Consider the following 21,860-nt stretch of genomic DNA (forward strand, 5'->3'; position numbering starts at 1 on the left):
TACCAATGTAATCATGCAATATGTGACCCTTTGTGTCTGCTTCTTTCCCTTAGCATGATGTTTTCAAGGTTCATCAATGTCGTAATAACATGTATTAGTACTACATTTCTTTTTTTGGCCAAATAATATTCTACTCTATGGATATACTAAATTTTGTTTATGGTATTTGGGTTGCTTCCACATTTTGGCTATTATGAATAATACTGCTATGAACACTTGTGTACAAATTTTTGTGTGGATGCATGATTTCATTTCTCTTTGGTATGTATATAGGAGTGGAATTGCTGGATCATATGGTAATGCTGTGTTTAACCCTTCAAGGAAGTGCCAGACTGTTTTCCCAAAGGTTTAGCAAGGAAAAGTTTTACAGTGTTTTTTGTTCTGCCATCTCTTTTGATTTCCTAGAAGCATACCCTGTCTGATAGCTTTGTCTACTTCTTTACTTTGGAAGAGTTTCACAGCAGGATTGATGAGGGGTTCAGATTTCACATGATGAAATGTCAGTGAGCTCCTGCTGTTTTAATAAAGCAATGGCTTTATTCCATTGTTCCAACGTGCATTCCAAGAGCATTTCATTGAAGACATGTCTGGATATTTGAAGTTCCAGCCCTAATCAATTGACTGGTTGTAACCCCTCAAAATTTGCTAACCTGTTTTCTGAACACCATTCCTTTAGCTGCTGAATTATTAATATTTATTGATTTCATTCCATAGTAACTGCCAAACTAGGACAGATGCCTTTAAGGCTGGTATGTGTAAATAAAATAGGACAATATCATTTGTATCCAAGGGTTTTTCAAGAGCCTCTTGAGAACAGAAAACACGCTGGCCAAATAGCCTTCAGATGATGTTGTTAAGGAAAGAATTGGCTAGAAATGGTATGAAGAAACAGCCAGCAAAAGTCACTGCCATTAGAGAACCAAGAACTTAATTAATCTGGAAAAGAAACTAGCAATTGTCTAGTCCAGTGATGGGCGACCCAAAACCCAAAATCTAACTTCAGGGTGAAAGATTAAAAAGCTGCCTCGGGAACAAACAAAAAAAGCAGAAACCCATAAATACAGAGAACAAACTGGTGGTTGGCAGAGGGGTGGGGGGTGGAGGGATGGGTAAAATGGGTGAAGGGGAGTAAGAGGAGCAGGCTTCCAGTTATGGACTCAGTAAGTCACTGGGATGAAAGGTACAACACAGGGAATACAGTGGATGGTATTGTAATAGTGTTGTACGGAGACAGATGCTGGCTACATTTGCAGTGAGCACAGCATAATGTATAGATACTGAATCACTATGTTGCACACCTGAAATTCACGTACCATTGTGTCTCAGCTGCACTGCAATAAAAAAATAATAATAAAATAAATAAAAATAAAAAGCTGTCTCTGGGTTGCTGCTTCTTCATAAAAAAGAAAAAAGTCTAGGGCGCCTGGGTGGCTCAGTTGGTAAAGCAACTGCCTTCGGCTCAAGTCATGATCCTGGAGTCCCGGGATGGAGTCCCGCATCGGGCTCCCTGCTCAGCGGGGAGTCTGCTTCTCCCTCTGACCCTCCCCCTTCTTGTGCTCTCTCTCTTTCATTCTCTCTCTCAAATAAATAAATAAAATCTTTAAAAGAAAAAAGAAAAGAAAAAAGTCTATAAAAATTTTAATTTTCCTGAATTGGCCCTTATTTTTTAAAAAAAGAAAAAGATGCTCACTCTTAATCCTATTCAAAAATTTATTTCAGAAAAAAAAAAATTATTTCAGGAGCGCCTGGGTGGCTCAGCCGTTAAGCGTCTGCCTTCGAGTCAGGTCGTGGTCCCAGGGTCCTGGAATCGAGTCCCGCATCGGGCTCCCTGCTCCGCGGGAAGCCTGCTTCTCCCTCTCCCACTCCCCCTACTTGTGTTCCCTCTCTCGCTGTGTCTCTCTCTGTCAAATAAATAAATAAATAAATCTTAAAAAAAAATTATTTCATAGATACAGAAAGTAAGGCCTAGGGAGGGAAAACAACTCGTCTAAGCTATATACGTAACCTGTCCTCGGGTCTCCTGATTCTTAGCAGAGAGCAGTCTCCCCTTTGCCTGTCTCCTGCGTGTCAACATGCAGCTGTTGAAACAGAAGTGAACGCAGAGCGTATTTGAACCAGAACCAGGCTTGTTAACCCCATGAGAGCCGCAGCTACAATAACCATGCTCAAGGGTTCTTTTAAAAGATATTTTTAAAAGATTTTATTTATTTATTTGAGAGAGAGTGTAGAGAGCAAGAGAAAGAAAGAGAATGAGCAGGGGTTGGGGCAGAGGGAGAAGGAGAAGCAGACTCTCCGCCAAGCAGGGAGCCCCATGTTCAATCCCAGGACCCTGGAATTAACCAACTAAGATCCCCAGGCGCCCCTTAAAGATTTTTTTTTTTAAGATTTTTTTTATTTGACAGAGAGAGGCACAGCGAGAGAGGGAACACAAGCAGGGAGAGTGGGAGAGGGAGAAGCAGGCTTCCCGCCGAGCAGGGAGCCCGATGTGGGGTTCGATCCCAGGACCCTGAGATCATGACCTGAGCTGAAGGCAGACGCTTAATGACTGAGCCACCCAGGCGCCTCCCCTTAAAGATTTTTTATTTATTTATTTGAGAGAAAAAGTACAAGCAGGGGGGCGGGACAGAGAAAGAGGGAGAAGCAGACTCCCTGCTGAGCAGGGACCCCCCCCCCACCATGCTAATCTCGATCCCAGGACCCCAAGATCATGACCTGAGCCAAAGGCAGACACTTAACAACTGAGCCCCCTTGGCGCCCCTCAAGGTGGCCTGTTCTTAATTATGTTATGTGCTCCTCTCCGCCTTTGCTCTCAAAAATCTTTCCAGGGCAGAAGTGTAACTAAAACAAGAAGCAATTTGGTGTTTTTATGGAGTTTTAGGTTTCTTGTGGGTTTTTTGGGGGGGTGGGGAGTTGTTGCTGTTGTTTTTTAAGCAGAAGGGTGGTTTTCCAGGAAGCACATTTTCAATACTTTTCTTTCTTCTCGCTCTCATTTTCTGCTTTTCACAGTTCACAGTCACTTCCTTCAGATCAGCTAATTCAACTCCAAGTCTGAAAGCTGCTGGGACTCCTCTCATTCCGCTCCAGCGCAGAACTGGGAATTCTAGTGCTGTGTCAGCTGCGTTCGTTACTTTCTACCCAGAGGCAAAAGGAAGAAAACCAAGTTCCTTCTCCTCCACAGTGAACTGTTTGCACTCCTTGGCCAGGGCATGCCGCCAGAATCCCATCTTTTCTCCTCCGTCTTCCCCACTAACCTCCTCCTTCAACAGGGTGACCTCAGCCTGTCGGCAAGGCCACCCCTGACCCGTGCTTGATCCTCCCACCTGAAGAACACAAATGAGCCTTTTTTTTTTTTAAGATTTTATGTATTTATTTGACAGAGAGAGAGACAGCGAGAGAGGGAACACAAGCAGGGGGAGTGGGAGAGGGAGAAGCAGGCTTCCCGCGGAGCAGGGAGCCTGATGTGGGTCTCGATCCCAGGACCCTGGAACCATGACCTGAGCCGAAGGCAGACGTTCAACAACTGAGCCACCCAGGCACCCCCTCAAATGAGCCTTTTGAGAGAGGTAATTTAGCGGAATTGATTTGATAGCCCCGGTGGCATAAATCAATTTTCTTTATTTTGGTTATGTCTTTAGACGACCAGGGCCCTCCTTATGGGTCCCTTTCCCACCCCCTCCCCACCCCTCCCATACAATGACTGCAAGGGAATGACAGCGGCAGCATCTCTCCCTACAAACTGCAGTGAAACCACCGAGGACACCCTGCACCAGACCTCCAAAGGGTTCCTTTGTTTCGGGAGCTTTGGGTAAGGCTCCCTCGCTCCTGACACGTATCAGAGTTGCTTCAGAAAAAAGCTGATGCAAACAGCCCTTCTTTGATCTGGTTCTCCAAGCATTGCCAGCAGGCTCACGAGGCACGGTGGCCACCAAACTGTTATCTCCAGAACTATGCCCTCTCTCCTTTTCTACAGGGTATGCTTCTACGAACTTCCATGGGGCAAATGACCCCCCACACAGTAACTGTCAGACTGGTGAGTTAATTCCTCAAATTAGGGGATGGCTGAACTCAACCTATGTTAAGAAAGAGAAAAGACCTGGAGAGGATTCTGCCCACTTTGGACTCTTTCATCTGATTTCCAATTAGTTACAGGATGCCTGTAAGACTCCAACCCTGAGGAAAAAGAATCGGGGAAATAATTTGATGAAGGATAGGAAAGTGCTGGAGAAGAGTTCAATGAGGGGAAGAGTCGCCCTCAATTTTTATTTGGGGCTGAGCCTCCTGGGAAGCAGGGGCAGAGAAGATGAAGTTGGAGTGTTTCATTGTCTTCATCAAGAGAGGATAATCTCATGCTATTACCCCAATACCATTATTTCCACACAAAATATCTAATAAACCAATGGTTCTCAACCGGGAGTGATTTTGCCTCCCAGATGACACTTGGCCACGTCTAGAGACATTTTTTGGTTGTCATAACTGGAGATGTTGCTAGTGGTGTCTAGTAGGTAGAGCCCAGGCAGGTGGCTAATCATCCTACAAGGCACAGCACGCCTCCCCCAACAAAGAATTATCCTCCCCCAAATGTTCATAGTGCCAGGACTGAGAATCCCCTTTAACAAACCCCAGAGAAAGGAGAGTCAATCAGTTTGCCTGAAAGAATTTTCTCCAGTGAATGTTTTTCAACCCGGCACCAGAGCACTGCTTTGCAAATGGGTCCTTCTAGTCTGCCCAGCAGCCCCTCCTCCAGTCCTGTCTCAAGTGGGAGATTTATGGTGCTAAAATCTAACATCTTTCCCTCCAACAAAGTCGACTTGTTAAAGTAACTGGAGTCCTTGCGTCTGGGTGCCTGTAAGTAAAATCAATCTTGCCTTCAGGCTTTTCATAGAGACCCTGAAGCTGAACCAGTTGTGGGTATCCACAAATGTGGCCATCATTAAATACAAGATAAAGGTATAGACGGGTTGAGAGTTTCAGCTAAAGAGTTAGGGTGAGGGAGGCGAGCGGGGCCTGACCAGGAGCCACCAAGTATGAGTTTGGTAGACAAATTGCGCCTCCCTGGAAAGGCTCTGGATGTATTTAACATTGTTGTTAAATCACCAGGGAGAAGAATGAGTGAAACAAAACACATTCTTAGCTGGACAAAGAACGTAGTTAAAACACACTGCATAACACTGGGCTTAATTCCTCCGAGCTTGGGCTTGATTTATTTAAAGAAAGCAGAAGTATCTTTGATATCTCATTGCTACAAAACTCAGTGTCCATTACTATCGGTACAAACTCCTCTTTTATTTTTTGTTAATTGCCAATGAAAAAAAATTCTAATTGGATTGTGTCTCCTGCCCAAATTAAGGTTGAGAAAGGAAAAATATCAATCCCAGGACAAATAGCCTTCTGATGATGATGTTAAGAATCCACTAGTAGGAGTGCCTGGATGGCTCAGTTGGTTAAGCATCTATCTGACTCTTGGTTTCAGCTCAGGTCATGATATCAGAGCTCTGGGATGGAGCCTGAGTCGGGCTCTGCACTGGACACAAAGTCTGCTTGTCCCATTCCCTCCCCCTCTGCCCCTCCCCCAGCACCTCTCTCTCTAAAATAAATAAAATCTTAAAAAAAAAAAAAGGGGACTCCACTAGAAAAATTGATTTTAAATGATATGTAAACTTTAACTAATAATAGTCCATTCCAGTGAACACGTTTCCTTGCTTTCTAGTTGTTAAATATTAACTCCTACCCAAGATAAATTATTAAAAAAAAAATAAAACCACCCTGAACTTGCCACAAATATTTATCCATCTCCTTCCTGCTCCTTGATTTAATGTCCTCTTAGCTTCTTTTTTTTTTTTTTTTTAGGTTTTATTTATTTATTTGAGAGAGAGAGAGAGCAGGGAGAGAGGCAGGAGGGACAAGCAGACTGCACTGAGTGCAGAGCCTGTCGAAGGGCTTGATCCCAGGACCCTGAGATCAGGACCTGAACGGAAATCCGAGGCTTCACCGAATGAGCCACCCACGCACCCCTCCTCTTAGCCTCTTGATATGAATGTCCCATTTCCTATTCTGAATTCTTCCCAGTTTTTAAAAAAAGAAGTGCCAGTCTGCTATAGACCTGACTCTGTAACTGAAGAATTGGTGTTACTTTTTGTAGGTGTTCCTTTGGCAGCTCCAATTTATTCTGGCTTCTGAAATCTAATTTCCTCCTCTCTCCCCATGAAAAAAATAAGCCCCTGCCACTCGGCTGCTTATTGGTGAGCCCTCAGCAAGGTCTGAGGACTGATCTGCCAGGGGACAACAGACGGATTCCAAACAGGTTTTCATACCCAACACATCTCTTTCATACCAGCAGCCCTCCAGTCCTTCCCAGGCATCTCTAGATTGTAGAGCAAAGAGTTCGGATGCCAGAGTTCACATTTTCCCATGCCTTGGCACATACCTATGAAGACTTCCTGCTGCAAAACAAAGTTGCTTGATTTATATTATAACTGTCTCCTTTACATACTTAAATAACTGTTTCAGACTCAAAACGGTCAGACCCCAGAATGTCCTGCAACAGATATTGTAATTCACATGCAACCTTACAGAAGAGTTATCAGACTCAGCTCTAAACTACATTTTTCCTTCCTTAAAACTCACTTCCAGACTTTTTTGTGCAACAGAGCATTTTACAGAGTTGTAAACTTTCCATGTGGTGTTCCTTGTCACTTAAAATACTTAAATCCACACATTCCCTAGAGCCAGCAAAGGCTGCATTCCTGTTTTTAAAATTGGTCACTGGTGTTTCCTTATGTCACTATACCATAGTTTGCCGAGTCATTTCCTTATTTGGCTTTTGGATTATTTGGATTATAAATAGCAACACATGAATATCTTTGCACAAATTACATTTTTTCCCTTTTGGGTTATTTCCTTGGGGTATATTCCCAAGACTGGTATTACTGGGTCAAAGGTTTGCAAGGTTTCATAGCTCTGTTACCCATTGCCAGAATATTCTTGAGACAGACTGTGGTATATTTGAGCACTTGAAATGTTTAACCGGGTTTCCCACGATATACAATAAGAGTAACTTGCATTTAACTTCTCATAGTCTTCAGTGAGGGAGTGAGTTACAAAATTTCAAAACAAAACAAAAGTGAAGACAGTAGCACTCTTGTAGCAGAGACGAGCTCTCTTAGGCTAACTTGGTAAAATGTCCACCACCGGGGCTGGGCAAAATATCTGTGTTCCAGGCAGAACAGAAAACAACACCCAACCTTCTGTGAAGTATCGCCAGCTCATAGCTGCGGCTGAGTAGTTCCAGGGAGAATTTAAAGCTGGCACTTGGTAAGCAGGGCGGGCAGGGAGGTAGAAAATAAAAAGAAGGGGAGCCTGTGTGACTCAGTTGGTTAAGCATCTGACTCTTGATTTTGGCTCAGGTCATGATCTCAGGGTCGTGAGATCGAGCCCTGCACTGGGCTCCGTGCTCAGTTGTGGAGGCTGCTTAGGTTCTCTCCCTCTTCTGCCCCCAACTCATGCTCGCTCTCTCACTCTTTCTCAAAAAAGAAAAGAAAAGAAAAAGAAGGGACGTGCTCTGTTTTCATTGCTGCCTCTTTGGTGATGGCAGCAACACAGAGAGAAATAAGCTGGTTCTGATTCAGATTATTTACCTCCTGAAAGTGACTTCTAAGAACTGTGATGCCTGAGGACCTTGGTATCCTCAGTTTAAGAATCAAAACCAAACCAAACAAAAATAACCCACTGAGTCATCCTTGCCATCTGGTTCCTCAGGCTAATAATAGTGATGATGATGGTGACCTGGAACATGCACCAAGTACTATGTGCCTGTCACTTTTCGAAGGGCTTTACCCACATCAGCCATTTCATCCCCTCAACTTCCATAATTGTGCCCACTTTGCAGGTGAGAAAACAGAATCGGAAAGCTGAGAAGCTTCCCCGAAGTCACAGAGCTAGTAAATGTCAGAGCCAGACTCAAACCCAGACAACTGACCACCATGCCTTGTGCTCTGACCACTGCACCGTACCGCCTCGGGTGCAGCAAGAGAAAAGGGGCTCAGGGATGGTTCGATGACGTACTAGAATATCCAATTTTGGGCTCTCTCAAACACTTCTAAATAGTTCTTTTTTTAAAAAAAATTATTTATTTATTTATTTGTCAGAGAGAGCGAGCACAAGCAGGGGGAGCGGCAGGCAGAGGGAGAAGCAGGCTTCCCGTGGAGCAGGGAGCCCGATGCGGGGCTCGATCCCAGGACCCTGGGATCATGACCTGAGCCGAAGGCAGATGCTTAACCGAATAAGCCACCCAGGTGTCCCCTTCTTAATTGTTCTAAGCATGTGTTACCTTTTTCCTTACTCTGTATTTTGAAAAAAATTTCAAATAAAAAAGGAAGTGCAATGAACATCTGAATCATCAACTATTCACATTTTGCGATATTTGCCTTATGTCTCTCACTATATATATGTACATATTCTTATTTTAAATCAGTCATTTAAGGATAATTTGCAATCATGACTCCTTTACTGCTATATGCTTGATGTGTTTCCTATGAACACGGACATTCTCTTACATAACAGTAACATGTGTTATTTTTTTAATCCCAAAGGACCTCAGTTTAAGAAAAACAAATAACTAGGAGCACCTGGGTGGCACAGTCAGTTGAGCATTCAACTCTTGATTTTGGCTCAGGTCATGATCTCAGGGTCGAGGGACTGAGCCCCACATCAGGCTTCACACTGAGCATGGGGCCTGCTTGGGATTCTCTCTCTCCCTCTGCCTCTGTCCCTCCTGCTCGTGCACTTGCTCGCTCTCTCTAAAGAAATAAAAAAAGAAAACAAATAATTAACAATAAACTAAATATTTTGTTTCATTACCAGGAACTGCAGGTTAAATGGCCTTTCCTTGCTCCTTGAAACTCACTTGCCCTGGTTAGTCCTTGTCCACCTGCCCAGCTGTACCCCATTTCTGCTGGGGAACTTTCCAGAACACTTTTGACTCCTTGACACCACTGAACCTCAGTTTCCTGTCAGTGCTTTGAGTGTCTTGGTACCAATCTATGCACTTCCTTCCTTCTCTGAAAGCCAACAAGTTGCTTATTTAATTACCATAACACTCAGATTAGTTTAAAATTAATATCATTATCTTATTACTGTAATGGAAATTTTAAAATCCTAAAGGTTTTTAATTATTTCTTCATAAAATCTCTTATAATTACAACTTAGGTAAACAGGGTCCCTCTTTCAATTTAATGATTTTTCAACTAAAATAATTTATTCATTTAACTAGTATTTATTGAGCACCTACTATATCTTGGGCATTGTTGGAATTAAAATAGCTAGCACTTTAGGGATGCCTGGGTGGCTCAGCCAGTTAAGCATAATGACAGGTCATTATCCTAGGGTCCTGGGATCGAGTCTTGCATTGCTCAGCAGGGACTCTGCTTCTCCCTCTGCCTGCCACTCCCCCTGCTTGTGCTCTCTCTTTCTCTCTCTCTCTGATTAAAAAAAAAAAAAAAAGTAGCTAGCACTTTTAAGCAATTAACATGTCCCAGGTCCTTCACCTGGGACACCTGAGTTAATCCTCACAACTATCACCATTCCCATTTTCCAGATGGGTAAATGGAGAAGTTAAGTAATTTGCCCAAGGTTGCACAACTAGCCAGAATTCCGAGGCAGGTAATCTGCCTCTGTCCAGAACTCATGCTCACAGGCACCAGGTAATACTGCGGGGGGTTCCCCAAGGGGAGGCTCATCTGTGGGACCAGCAAGAACACCAGCACTTGTGAGATAGCGGGGATGCTTGCCTTAGATGGGGTTGGTTGTGGTCGAGGACGAAACCCAAAAGGCAGTTCCATTTCCCCTGCTTCTGGCTGCTAGCAGATAAAACAGGTAACAGCAAGAAAAGTATGCCTCTTATTTCCATAAACACTGACAGTGGAGTCTTGGCCTTACTTAACTTGGCTTCCAGGATATTCTTGGTATTTCTACTCCCTCTAGCCACTCGTCCCATCTCCTCTGCCAGCCTGCTCATCCTCCTTCACCCTGGCTTTCAATGTCTCAAGGACTCAGGCTCTGGCTCAAGTCTCGCTTCCCTCACGTCCCATCCAAGGTTAAAACTACCGTCCGCGCTGTGTATATTCTGTTTGGCCCTTTTGCCTCCTGCTCTGGGCTGGGTGGAATTTATCAGGCTCTTTTCCCTGGGCTTGCATTTGGGTTTTGCAGGGAGAGCTACAAACAAGGGACAAGATGGAGAGAAAGGCCAGGGTATTTATTCCTGAGGGGTCACTGAGCTGTGACGGCAGATGCTGCACCCTTTTTAATTGATTTCCATCAACCCTACCCACACTTTTATTAACAATATCCTTCTTAGACTCTCCTCCAAGTATCCAGCTGGAGTCTGCCCTCTGCTTCCCGCATGGGCCTCTGCCTAACCCCCAGGGACTGTCACATCAATATCCCCCATCCAGACAAATGGCCACTGTTTTCTAGAGCTGTGCGTTCAACTACTCATTCCACTTCTCTACCTGGATTTCTCACGGGTGCCTCAAACGCAAGACCTACAAACCCAGCGTGGTATAATAATATATACGGTCTTTGTCCCCTGTTTCTGGCACAGAGCTCTTAAAACCCTTGGAATTTCTAAGTGATAAGAGTGATGAAAGTGTCTTGATATTCATAAATCCCTTTGAACGACACCTGAGTTCATATTAATGAGGTGACTTCTGGAAAGCACCTAAGGAGAGTTTGCCAGGGGAACCAGCCATGTGATTATCATGGGTTGGAACTTGCCATCCTCTCACTGTGACCTGGGGGGAGCAGGGAGGGGAGAGGGACTGGAGGTTGAATCAGTCGCCAATGGCCAGTGATTTCATAAATCGTGCCCATGTGATGAATTCTCCATAAAACCCCAAAAGGGCGGGGTTGGGGAGCCCCTGGGCTGGTGAACACGTGGAGATTGGGGAGAGCGGTGCACCCAGAGAGGGCATGGAATCTCCCGCCTTAGCCCCATACCGTGCCCTGTGTCTCTCTTCCATCTGGCTCTTCCTGAGTTCTATCTTTTTATAATAAAACAATAAACTAGGGGTGCCTGGGTGGCTCAGTCGTTAAGCGTCTGCCTTCGTCTCAGGTCATGATCCCAGGGTCCTGGGATTGAGCCCCGCATCGGGCTCCCTGCTCCGCGGGAAGCCTGCTTCTCCCTCTCCCTCTCCCCCTTCCCCTGCTTGTGTTCCCTCTGTCGCTGTGTCTCTCTCTGTCAAATAAATAAATAAAATCTAATAAATAAATAAATAAACAAACTAGCAATTTAGTAGGTAAAATATTCCTCTGAGTTCTGTGAGCCACTCTAGCAGATTAATCCGACCCAAGGAGGGAGTCGTTGGAATGCCTGAAATATGGATCTATTGTCAGTCTGTCAGAAGCACAGATGTCCCTGCGCATCTGAAGGGGCGGGGGGGGGCGGATCTTGTAGGACTGAACCCTCACTCTGGGGGATCTGACACTATCTTCAGGTAGACAGTGTCAGAATCGAACTAAAGGACACCCAGCGGGTGTTGTGAGAATTGCCTGTTGGATGTGTGGGCAAACGACTGTCTCCGCACACTGGAATTGGGTCCAGAACCCAAATAGTGGGGAATGGGGATAACTACTAAAGGGTATGGGATTTCTATGCAGAGGCAACAAAAATGTTCTAAAATTGATCTTAGTGGGGAGCCTGGGTGGCTCAGTTGGTTAAGTGCCTGACTCTTAGGGGCGCCTGGGTGGCTCAGATGGTTAAGCGCCTGACTCTTGATTTTGGCTCAGGTCATGATCTCAGGGTTGTGAGATCGAGTCTTGTGTTCGGCTCTGTGCTGGATGTAGAGCCTACTTGAGATTCTCTCTCTCCCTCTCCCTCTGCCCCTTCCCTCACCCGCGTTCTCACTCTCTCTCTCTAAAATAATAAATAAATTTATTTATTAGAGAGAGAGCAAGCAAGAGAGCAAGCATGATCAGGGAGAGGAGCAGAGGGAGAGGGAGAAGCAGGCTCCCCACTGAGCAGGAAGCCCGATGTGGGGTTCGATCTCGGGACTCCAGGATCATGACCTGAGCCAAAGGCAGATGCTTAACCCACTGAACAACCCAGGTGCCCCAATAAATAAATCTTAAAAAAATTTTTTTTAAATAAAAATAAAATAAAATTGATCATAGTGATTATTCCATTCTGTGGATATACTAAAAAACCAATGAATTGTACACTTTAAATGGATGAATTATACACCATGTGAATTATATCTCAATAAAGCACTTACCGAAAAAAAATTATCTGACCTCCATGAGCCGGCTTGATCTGAGCCAGCTTGGTCTGGGCCTCACCTACCTTGCCCCCTCACCTCGCTCCATGTAGATAGCCTCGCTCCTCCAGGTGCCACCCCGGCCTCCTCTGGGCTTTTGCCCAGACCTCTTCTCAGAACTCTGTGCCCACTTCACAAGTCCTTTTCCAGTCCAAATCACCTCCTTGCCCGCCTACCCCAAGCCCAGATCGAGAGCCCTGGCTGGGCCCCTGCTCAGCTCTCCCTTCACCCTGCTCTCCAGCGCGTCAGTTTGTGATTCTCTGAGTCACGTCTGTCTTCCCCACTAGACTCAAAGCCCCAAGAAGGCAGCGCCATGCCTGCTTTGATCACCATTGGGAGTGACCTCAGGGAAGGCAGAAGGAGGCCTCAGTATGTCTTTGTTGAATAATAATGGACAATATACAGCTATTTGCTGAAGAGTTGGAAAACCAGCTAACAAATTATAGATGCACGGAGAAGACATTCTCAGGCACTCCCAACTGAAAATTAGAAAGAGGTTGAAAACCCAAAGGACAAGGTAGGCTTATGCAGAATGGAAACGCTGGCCTCTTCCCAAGAGAAGTTGACTCCCCAGTAGGTGGGGAACCAACTCTCTCAGCCACCCATTCTAGAAAGTCATGACTAAGGCTTGTTGCTGTTTTGCAAGATAGAGACTGACCCTCCCAGGTCCTAGGATAAGAGAGATAGTGTTAACCGAATCTTACTTCAGCCCCATGGGCTTTCAACGGAGGATGTTTGCTTTTACCACGTAGCCTCAGCCCCGGTGACACCGCAGTTCCCTGTCACCTTTATGATGCTTTGGACATCATGAATGCAGAGAAGATACATACAAAACACCACAGTGATACAGAACTTGTTATTATACAGGTAAGTATTAATGCCGTGATGTCAAGTTTCATCTGCACCATCAGTAGATACACTTGTCTTACTTTCCTGCGTTCCCTTTCCAGGGTTGTTTGACACTCTCCTAGGTTCAGAGCAATTTTTCTTTACTCCTCTATCTTTGTAGAGTTACAGTAATCTTCAGAACCAAGAGGAAAAATAATAACATCTCTGAGAAGCCAAGGTTCAGTTTCTGCACTGTAAACAGACTGATTTGGGACCGGCGTATGGAAACTGGTCACACTTTCCAACCTGAGCTTCCGTTTTCCGTTTTTAAACTTGACTAAATACATCAATAAGATCTTAAAAATCCATCCCTTGGAAGTTGGTGTTGCTCACCAGAATAGTGCTTTCTACTAACCTTGCTTGCTTCACCAAATCCCACTGTCTTGTCATTCGAATATGCGGTACTGACCGGGTCTGTTATGATTATTAAAAATGGACCTTATCATATCTCATTAGGATGAACACTGTGCTCCAGAGGCTCCATCATCTCTCTAGAGAGATGGGATTCTTCTTCTCTCTCCCTCTCACTCTGCCTCTCAGCCTTGTTTGTGCTCTCTCTCTCGCTCTATCTCAAATAAATAAATAAACCCTTTTTTTTTTAAAGATTTTATTTATTTATTCATGAGAGACAGAGAGAGAGAGAGAGGCAGAGGGAGAAGCAGGCTCCCCGCGGAGCAGGGAGCCCGATGCGGGACTCGATCCCAGGACCCTGAGATCATGACCTGAGCCGAAGGCAGACGCTTAACCATCTGAGCCACCCAGGCGCCCAATAAATAAAACCTTTTTTAAAAATTAACATATCTTGGGGCGCCTGGGTGGCTCAGTTGGTTAAGCGACTACCTGCGGCTCAGGTCATGATCCTGGAGTCCCGGGATCGAGTCCTGCATCGGGCTCCCTGCTCGGCAGGGGGTCTGCTTCTCCCTCTAACCCTCCTCCCTCTCGTGCTCTCTGTCTCTCATTCTCTCTCTCTCAAATAAATAAATAAAATCTTAAAAAAAAATAAAAAAATAAATAAAAAAAATAAAAATTAACACATCTTGGTGTATTGACCCTTTTCATAAGTCATATATCACCTTTTTTGTTTTGAGGTCTTCACATGCTTAACTTATTGTATTGTATTTTTTTTTTTAACATTTAAAAAAATTTTTTTTTATTTGACAGAGAGAGAGCACACACAAGCAGGGGGATCGGGCAGGCAGAAGGAGGGGAGAAGCAGGCTTCCCGCCGAGCAGGGAGCCCGATGCGGGGCTCGATCCCAGGACCCTGAGATCATGACCTGAGCCGAAGGCAGACGCTTAACGACTGAGCCACCCAGGCGCCCTGTGTAACTTATTTCAGTTCATCATAATTACTTTTCCCTTTTTAACATCAAAATTGTTACAGTTTGGTCAGTGGCTTCCTTATCCTTCCACCACTACTGTCTGAAATCCTTGCTTCCTAGGCCCTTCTAAAGTTGCCTTGCCCCAGGATGTAGAATCATCCTTGGGTAAGTCGGGGGGGGGGGGGGCAGGGGTAGCACAAGCCCTGCTGTGGATGGGCTCCAGTCAGGGTCCGAACAGAAAAACACAGTCTTGTTAAAGATCATGAGCTCAGACCAATCGAATTTACTTTTTTTTTTCCAATATAAAAATCTTTTAACTTACCTTCTCTACAATATTTCTGCTTCCAGTTTTTTATTCCTTCATCAATAATGCCATCACATTTCCTTCTGTTTTGTATTCCTCCTACACCTTGCCAGCCACCATCGTGCCATCCCTTTGTTGACGGCAATGTCTGTTGGGTTGGTCTCCTTGCTGCTGTTGACCAACCTGTCCTTCCTCCACAAACATCAGGAAACTCAAACCCCCAACACACACACACACACACACTGACCAGAGCCAGCATCCTTATGCACATTGTTCCCAGAGGCCTCCTGAGACCCAGACACCTTTTAAGACAATGACTCCTTCTGGAGTAAAATTCTAACTGAGGGAGTTTCAGGGAATGTTTGGTTTTTGTTGTTACTGTTTTGCTAAGTTGTCCTTTGGGAAGTGACATTTATTCTTGCAGGATATTTTAATTTTTTAAAATTATGGTTCTTGCTGTTTCTCATTTGAAGAGCGTCCCACAAAGGAATAATAAAGAAGACCATTTCCTTTCAGAAGTGCTGGGAACCACTGAAAAGCATAAAGATGAAAATGAAAAGCACTCCAATCTCATCACCCAGAAATAACTCCTGCTAACATTTTGAAATAAGACGTGTTGACTATAACAAAAAGGAATCAACATGAACCTGAAAGAGCTGCTGAGCCTCAGGCAAATATTTAGTCTGAGATTTCTTAGGGTTGCTCTAAAAGGTTAAAAAAATCTGAGAAATATGAAGAGCTGGTGGGCCACTATGCTTAAGAGTTGTAATGAGGGGGCGCCTGGGTGGCTCAGTCGTTAAGCGTCTGCCTTCGGCTCAGGTCATGATCCTGGGATCGAGCCCCACATCGGGCTCCCTGCTCCGCAGGAAGCCTGCTTCTCCCTCTCCTGCTCCCCCTGCTTGTGTTCCCTCTCTGGCTGTCTCTCTCTCTGTCAAATAAATAAAAATAAAATCTTAAAAAAAAAAGATTGGGGTGTCTGGGTGGCCCAGTTGGACTCTTGGTTCTGGCTCAGGACATGATCTCAGGGTCGTGAGATTGAGCTGCACCTTGGGCTCCCCGCTGAGTGTGGAGCTGGCTTGAGATTTTCTCTCTCCCTCACTCTTCTCTCTCACACACAAGGAAGGAAGGAAGGAAGGGAGAAGGGGGGGGGGGGAGAAAGAAAAGAAAAGAAGAAAAGAAGAGAAAAGGAAAAGAAAAGAAAAGATCCAAAATGGTTGTCTGCAGAATTAGAATATCCACCATCCCACTGCCCTGCCGCCCACGCCCTCAATTACCCCACTAACGGAGGCATGGCCTTGCTGGTGTAGAAAATGCTGCTCCTTTTGCTTTGTGGGTTCTCAAGTCCATTTCCGAGTTAAAGCTTGCTTTATTTCAGATTGTAACTTTTCTTGAACATTTGGAAGTTTCCAATCAGCTCTCAGAGGATTTCACTGTTCCCCGTTTTAGGATGTAGGTGTCACTCAAAGTGTCTTTACCTGAAGTTCTCAGTTTCAGTTTCTTACAATGTTATGTTTTCCTCTTTCTTGAATTCTTCTCTTGTTTTGCTGGGGTTTTTCCAACACATCAAATCAAATCAAATGTTGTTTGTTTGTTCCAGAAAGGGAGAGGAGGCAGTAAGCTTGCTGAGTCCTTCAGCCAGTGTCTCTCTTTTGTTCATGTCCAGAATGTTGTCAAGTTTACATTCCAGGTGACTGTTGATACCCAGAGGCCAATCTTGGCTGTCACCACTTCCTCTGCGTGTTGCTCAAGCTCCCTGTGCATCCCCATCTCCCTCGAACCTCTCAGTGTCTGTGAAATTGCATTAAAACAGTGGAAGCCAGCTTTCTGACATAGACGTTCTCTATGCCTGGAAGAAGTAGTGAACAAATTCAAGGTGTGTCCATCCGGTTGTATTATGAACTCATCAGCGTGTCTTGCCATGAAAGCCTCCTGTGAAGAATTTTGTAAAAACAAATCACCCACTGGGGCACAATGAGTGGCTCGGTTGTTTAAGCACCAGACCTCGGCTCAGGTTATGATCTCGGGGTCCCCGCTGGGCAGGGAGTCTGCTTCTCCCTCTCCCCCTGTCCCTTCTCCCACTTGTGTTCTCTCTCTCAAATAGATAAAATCTTTAAAAAAAAAAAATCACCCACTGATTTATCCCTGAGAACATCTAGCTTCTTATAAAGCAAACTTGCCTGGAGCAAAAGATAAGTGAAATAGCCAGAAATGTGGACCACCCACTTTTCCCATCAACAATCAAGAGGTAAAGGCTGGAGGAAGTCAAGGAAAGGGGGAAAAAATGATGCAGAATTTCAGGAAAATGGAGAAAAATTGAGAGACAACCTGGAGTAGACATTCAAGCCTCAGCTTAAGAAGAAATGAAAAGAAGAAAAAAAGCCGTCTGTTGTCTTGTAGCCATTGAAAGAAATTCAGTGGGAGCCTTGGAAAATGGGAATAATGAATACTGTTTTCTGAATTAAGTTAGGACCCAGCACTATTCAAAATCTCTGGTCTTGGTGGACGTAAATGCATAAAATATCGAGCATTTATTTAATCAGAGAAGGGTGAAAACTCAAAAACACAAACGACAAATCCCTTCCAGAAGGCCACACCCCGTCTCTTGATTCCCTGCTTGCATTTTGGGAAACAGCTGATGACCCCACAATCCACGGACAAGGTCTTCGGAGCAACAAAGGAACGGGATGATTAGAAGCCTTCTTTCAGGCTAGCTGAACTAGCAGGGACTCTTTTAGTCCTCTTCTTTTATTTCCCTGGCAGAGCCCTGGGCAACCACAGGCCCGCAGCACCCTCTGCTGTTGAATTGCAAAGGACAGTGCCTGGGTGTTGGGACCAAGACGGCCAATGGATTCCGTCCGGTCTTGGGCAAGAGGCAAATTACAAGAGCAGAAGAAACTCGAAATTAGTTTCCATGCGAAACCTCAGGATGAGTTCATTTTGCTGGTAACAGACAGCAAAGACAAAGCAAAATAAAACCGGGCAGCTAAACTTTTCCAGCAAGGCAGCTTCTCAGCCTTTTCCAAGCTGAGTGGAAAACCCCAATTCACCCACACCAAGGCTCCAAAACAGGAAAAATACGCTTTTTCTAGTGTCATTTCTGAAGCACATGTAATACTGTCTCCATAGAGATTGAGCCCAGAGTAACAGGGAGAGGGAGAGAAGTGGGCTTAGAAGTAATGTAGGGGGGCGCCTGGGTGGCTCAGTTGGTTGAGCGACAGCATTCGGCTCAGGTCATGATCCTGGAGTCCCGGGATCGAGTCCCACATCGGGCTCCCTGCTCAGCAGGGGGTCTGCTTCTCCCTCTGCCCTCTTCCCTCTCGTGCTCTCTGTCTCTCATTCTCTCTCTCTCAAATAAATAAAATCTTTAAAAAAAAGAAGAAGAAGTAAATGTAGGGATTTAGGAGCTTATCTTCTGGAACCCTCAAAGAATAAACCCCTAGCTTTTCAGTTCCAGCATTATAATGTACGTGCGTGCCCTAACAGAGGTAAAATTAGAAGCTACATGACAATGTTATAATGGACGGTTTTCACTTCTATTTGTAGATTGCTTAATTGATCCTTTTTCCTTGCCAAAGGCACCAGACAGCCTTGAGATCCTTAAATGCTCCCATCTTAAAATCACTTATTTAACCATGAAAGAGATACTAGTTTATAAACAAAGATATTCGTCATATATATACATTTGTGTGACCTTTTAAGGTATGTGAGTAGACAGAGAGAGGCCACACAGCACGGTGGTCAGGCAGATGGGCCCAGGAGCCAGGCTGCTGGTTCAAAAATGTGCCCTGCCATTTACTAGCTGAGTGACCTCAAGCAAGCTCCTTACCTCTCTGTGCCTCAGTATCCTCATCTGTAAAATGGGGATGACAGTAGGATCTATCTCATGGAGTTGTTATGAGAATTGAGTGCGTCGATATTTATAAAGTCCTTCGAACAATGCTGGCAGAACTAGGTTAAGTGTTGATTTAATACCAATCGATGATTAAACAGTGCCAAACAATAATAAAATAAAAAGTGCATGGTGGCACTGACATCTGCTTTTCTTTTTTTTAAAGATTTTATTTATTTATTTGTCAGAGAGAGAGAGAGCACAAGCAGGGGGAGCGGCAGGCAGAGGGAGAAGCAGGCTCCCTGCCGATCAAGGAGTCCGACATAGGGCTCGATACCAGGACCCTGGGATCATGACCTGAGCCGAAGGCACACGCCCAACTGACTCAACCACCCAGGTGTCCCTGACATCTGCTTTTCAATACCTGGAATTGCAATCAGCAGAGGTTTTTATCAAGTACGCCTTTCCTGCTTTCATGAGGTCTTCAACTGTGGTGCCTTTGTCGCCCTCTTTTTGTTTTTTTAAGAGAGAGAGCGTGCATGTGGGAGGGGAAGAGCAGAGGGAGAGAGAATCGAGAGAGAATCTTAAGCAGGCCCCACACTCAGCATGGAGCTATCTCGGGGCTTGCTCTTGCAACCCTGAGATCATGACCCCAGCTGACATCAAGAGTCAGACACTGACCCGACTGAGCCACCCAGGCGCCCCCTCTTTGTCACCCTCTTTCTCCTTACGTGTAATTCAGGCTTTCCCTTCTGCTAATGGGGAGAAATATGGCCTCTTAGGGTCAGAAAAAAATAGCCCAGCCGTGGTGGGAGAGGCTCATTTGGGTGAAGAGCAAAATGAGCTTCATGTCTGTCTTATTTTTTGCCTCCTTATAACAGCCAAAGAAAAGGCACTCAAAATACATATGGCTCATAGAAGAATCCAGGAGCGCCTTTAGACCCTGGTCCCCGTCTGGGGCTCAGGGACAATTCACAGCTCTAGAATTTCCATAAAGGGCCCAGAAGCAGCCATCTGGCTGGAAGGGAAACCAGCAGAGTTGTCAAAACACACTGGTTTTGTTTGCCTAGTCAGCACACTGCTTTATTTGAGATGGCCCGGATGCTGGGGATCATGAAGGGCCTCCCCCATCACTGCCACGACTCCCCCCCACCCCGCCCCGCTCTCCTCCCCTGCATTATCCTCTTTTACTTCACCCTGTTCTTTTCCTCTGTGACTTGACGGAGTGTATAATTTCACATTTATTTGCTCGTCTCTTTCCTGTCTTTCTCCTCCGTGGCCGTCCATGCCGTCAGCATGGGGACCACAGCCGTGTCATTTACCGGAGTGGCCCGCTTCTCAGAACAGTGGCCAGCACACATTACCTCCTCGACCAGTGGCTACAGACTAAATGGACAAATGAACTCTGTGGTTGCTTCTTATATGCACAAGTCAACAACAACCCAAAGCAGTTCAATGAGATGAAAGGAAGAGGGAGGGACTTTGCCCAGAAGAAAATGTTGATTCCTCCTTTATTTCTGAAAAACTTGGCTTTGAGGTTGGTGTCGGAGGATGGACAGGGCTATTTCCCAGCACGCCTTGACAGCAGGGTACTTCTGCAGGGAGTTGATGAGAGGATGAGAGAGAGAAAGAGAGAGAGAGAGAGAGAGAAGGCTGTCCCTGTGGGAGCCTCTTTGCTCTGGACACCAGCCCCGCTCTCCTTCCTTCAAGTTGAGAGCCTGGCCCTCTGCTGGCTGTCGTCTGCACAGAAGGTGCAGACCTTTCTGGAAAAAGAAAGAAATTTCTCCATCACTCTTTCCGGAATATCCTCGGTTGCCCTCCGTTGAGGACACTTTAGTCACCGTTTGGATCTAATTCAGGAAAGGAATGGGAGACACAGAAGCTTTCTGCAAGAGGGTTTTTCATTAGGGTATGTTGAGCCATCTGTTTTCCCAGTGAGGCCCAGGAGTTTGAGTTCTTATTAAGGATAAGACCTGGCATTCCAGCATAGCTTGGCTGACTCCCTGGCTTCCACTCAGGACTAGAGTGTGGGGTGGGGCTTCAGGACATGTGGGCACGGTGCCTTCCTGAATTCAGTCTGCCTCCATTTCTCATCTGACGTCTCTTGTTTTCCATTCTAACGTCTTATCCAGCAGCTATATATGCACATACAGTCCCACGGGAGACCCTCACCTGGGCGCTAGCCCCAGCATCTGCGTCTCCAGCCATTCACAGGCACCTAAGTCATAAGACTTAAGGAGAAGGAGCCACTTCTCACTATTTCTATGCCGTAAAAGTGGGTTACAGCAATGTTCCTGGATATATGATCTATGTGTGTGTGTACGTAAAACAATCACATTTTGTGCTAATACCTTCATTCTGCTTGTGCTCATTTAATGTTACTCTAATAAATGATTAAACCCATTCTGCTTTGTTTTCTGAACCTCACAAGAGACAACTGACCCTGTATTTTCCTGATTTATTCCAGAAATTTCCTCCTTTCTGAGGATGCCATGTTCACATCCCTATTTTCAAGTCAAGAAACTAAAACTCAGGGAGAGTCTCAGCAGGGAGACTGGACACCCTGGTTTTCCTGAGATCATCCTGGTTTGTGACTGTGGTTCTGGAGCACCCCTTTCACCCTTAGAGGTGTCTGAGTTCGGGTCATAAATGAAATGGTTACTCTAGGTCTTTGTGAGCAGAACCGACCTGAGTGATGGCAAGCAAGGGTAGCCTCCAGTCCACTGCTTTTTCATTACACCCGATGAAGCAGAAACAGAGGACAAGGAGATCTCTCTCTCTCTCTCTCACACACATGAAAATGAATTCAAATGGGTCTCTGTTGAAGGGAATCCTGCCTGAGCCCTTCTGTAAATAAGGAATCTTCTGTGAGGTAAATATTACATCCCCATCTCCCACCAATGAATCTATTTTGTGCTGTGTGACTTTTTATTTTTATTTTTATTTTTTTTTTGCTGTGTGACTTTTATAGTATGGTTATATCTCAAAACATGGCACTCATTTAACTGAGAAAAGTTGCAGAGAAGCGTGCTGCCATTTGTTTCAAAAGAGGGAAGATTTATGCACATCCGTGAAAAAAATACTACCAGAGGATACACCACAGATTGATAACAGTGGTTGTCTCTGGCAAGGGAAATTGGGTGAGTCGGGGGCAGGGTTGGAGGAGGACTTTAAAAATACATTTAAACAATTTCTTGGGGCACCTGGCCT

The 21,860-nt window shown here is 45.1% G+C and overlaps 1 long non-coding RNA gene across 2 annotated transcripts in view; it reads right to left on the reverse strand.

The window, feature by feature from the left end:
* LOC129046238 (uncharacterized) overlaps positions 1-16,792 on the reverse strand; it is a 33,666-nt gene extending 16,874 nt beyond the window's left edge. Inside the window, exons 1-2 of one of the 2 annotated variants that reach the window (XR_008507160.2) lie at positions 14,840-16,774; positions 8,625-8,795 (exon numbers count right to left, since the gene is read on the reverse strand). This is a non-coding gene — a long non-coding RNA (uncharacterized LOC129046238). Of the gene's footprint in view, positions 1-8,624; positions 8,796-14,839 lie in introns of both variants that reach the window. The other variant, XR_008507159.2, reaches the window with a different exon arrangement.
* Between the last annotated feature and the right edge of the window lie 5,068 nt (positions 16,793-21,860).

The sequence above is a fragment of the Mirounga angustirostris genome, unplaced genomic scaffold, assembly GCF_029215605.1.
Source record: "Mirounga angustirostris isolate CCGP_5_RB_7025 unplaced genomic scaffold, mMirAng1.0.hap1 SCAF_17, whole genome shotgun sequence".
In the NCBI taxonomy this organism is placed as follows: Eukaryota; Metazoa; Chordata; class Mammalia; order Carnivora; family Phocidae; genus Mirounga; species Mirounga angustirostris.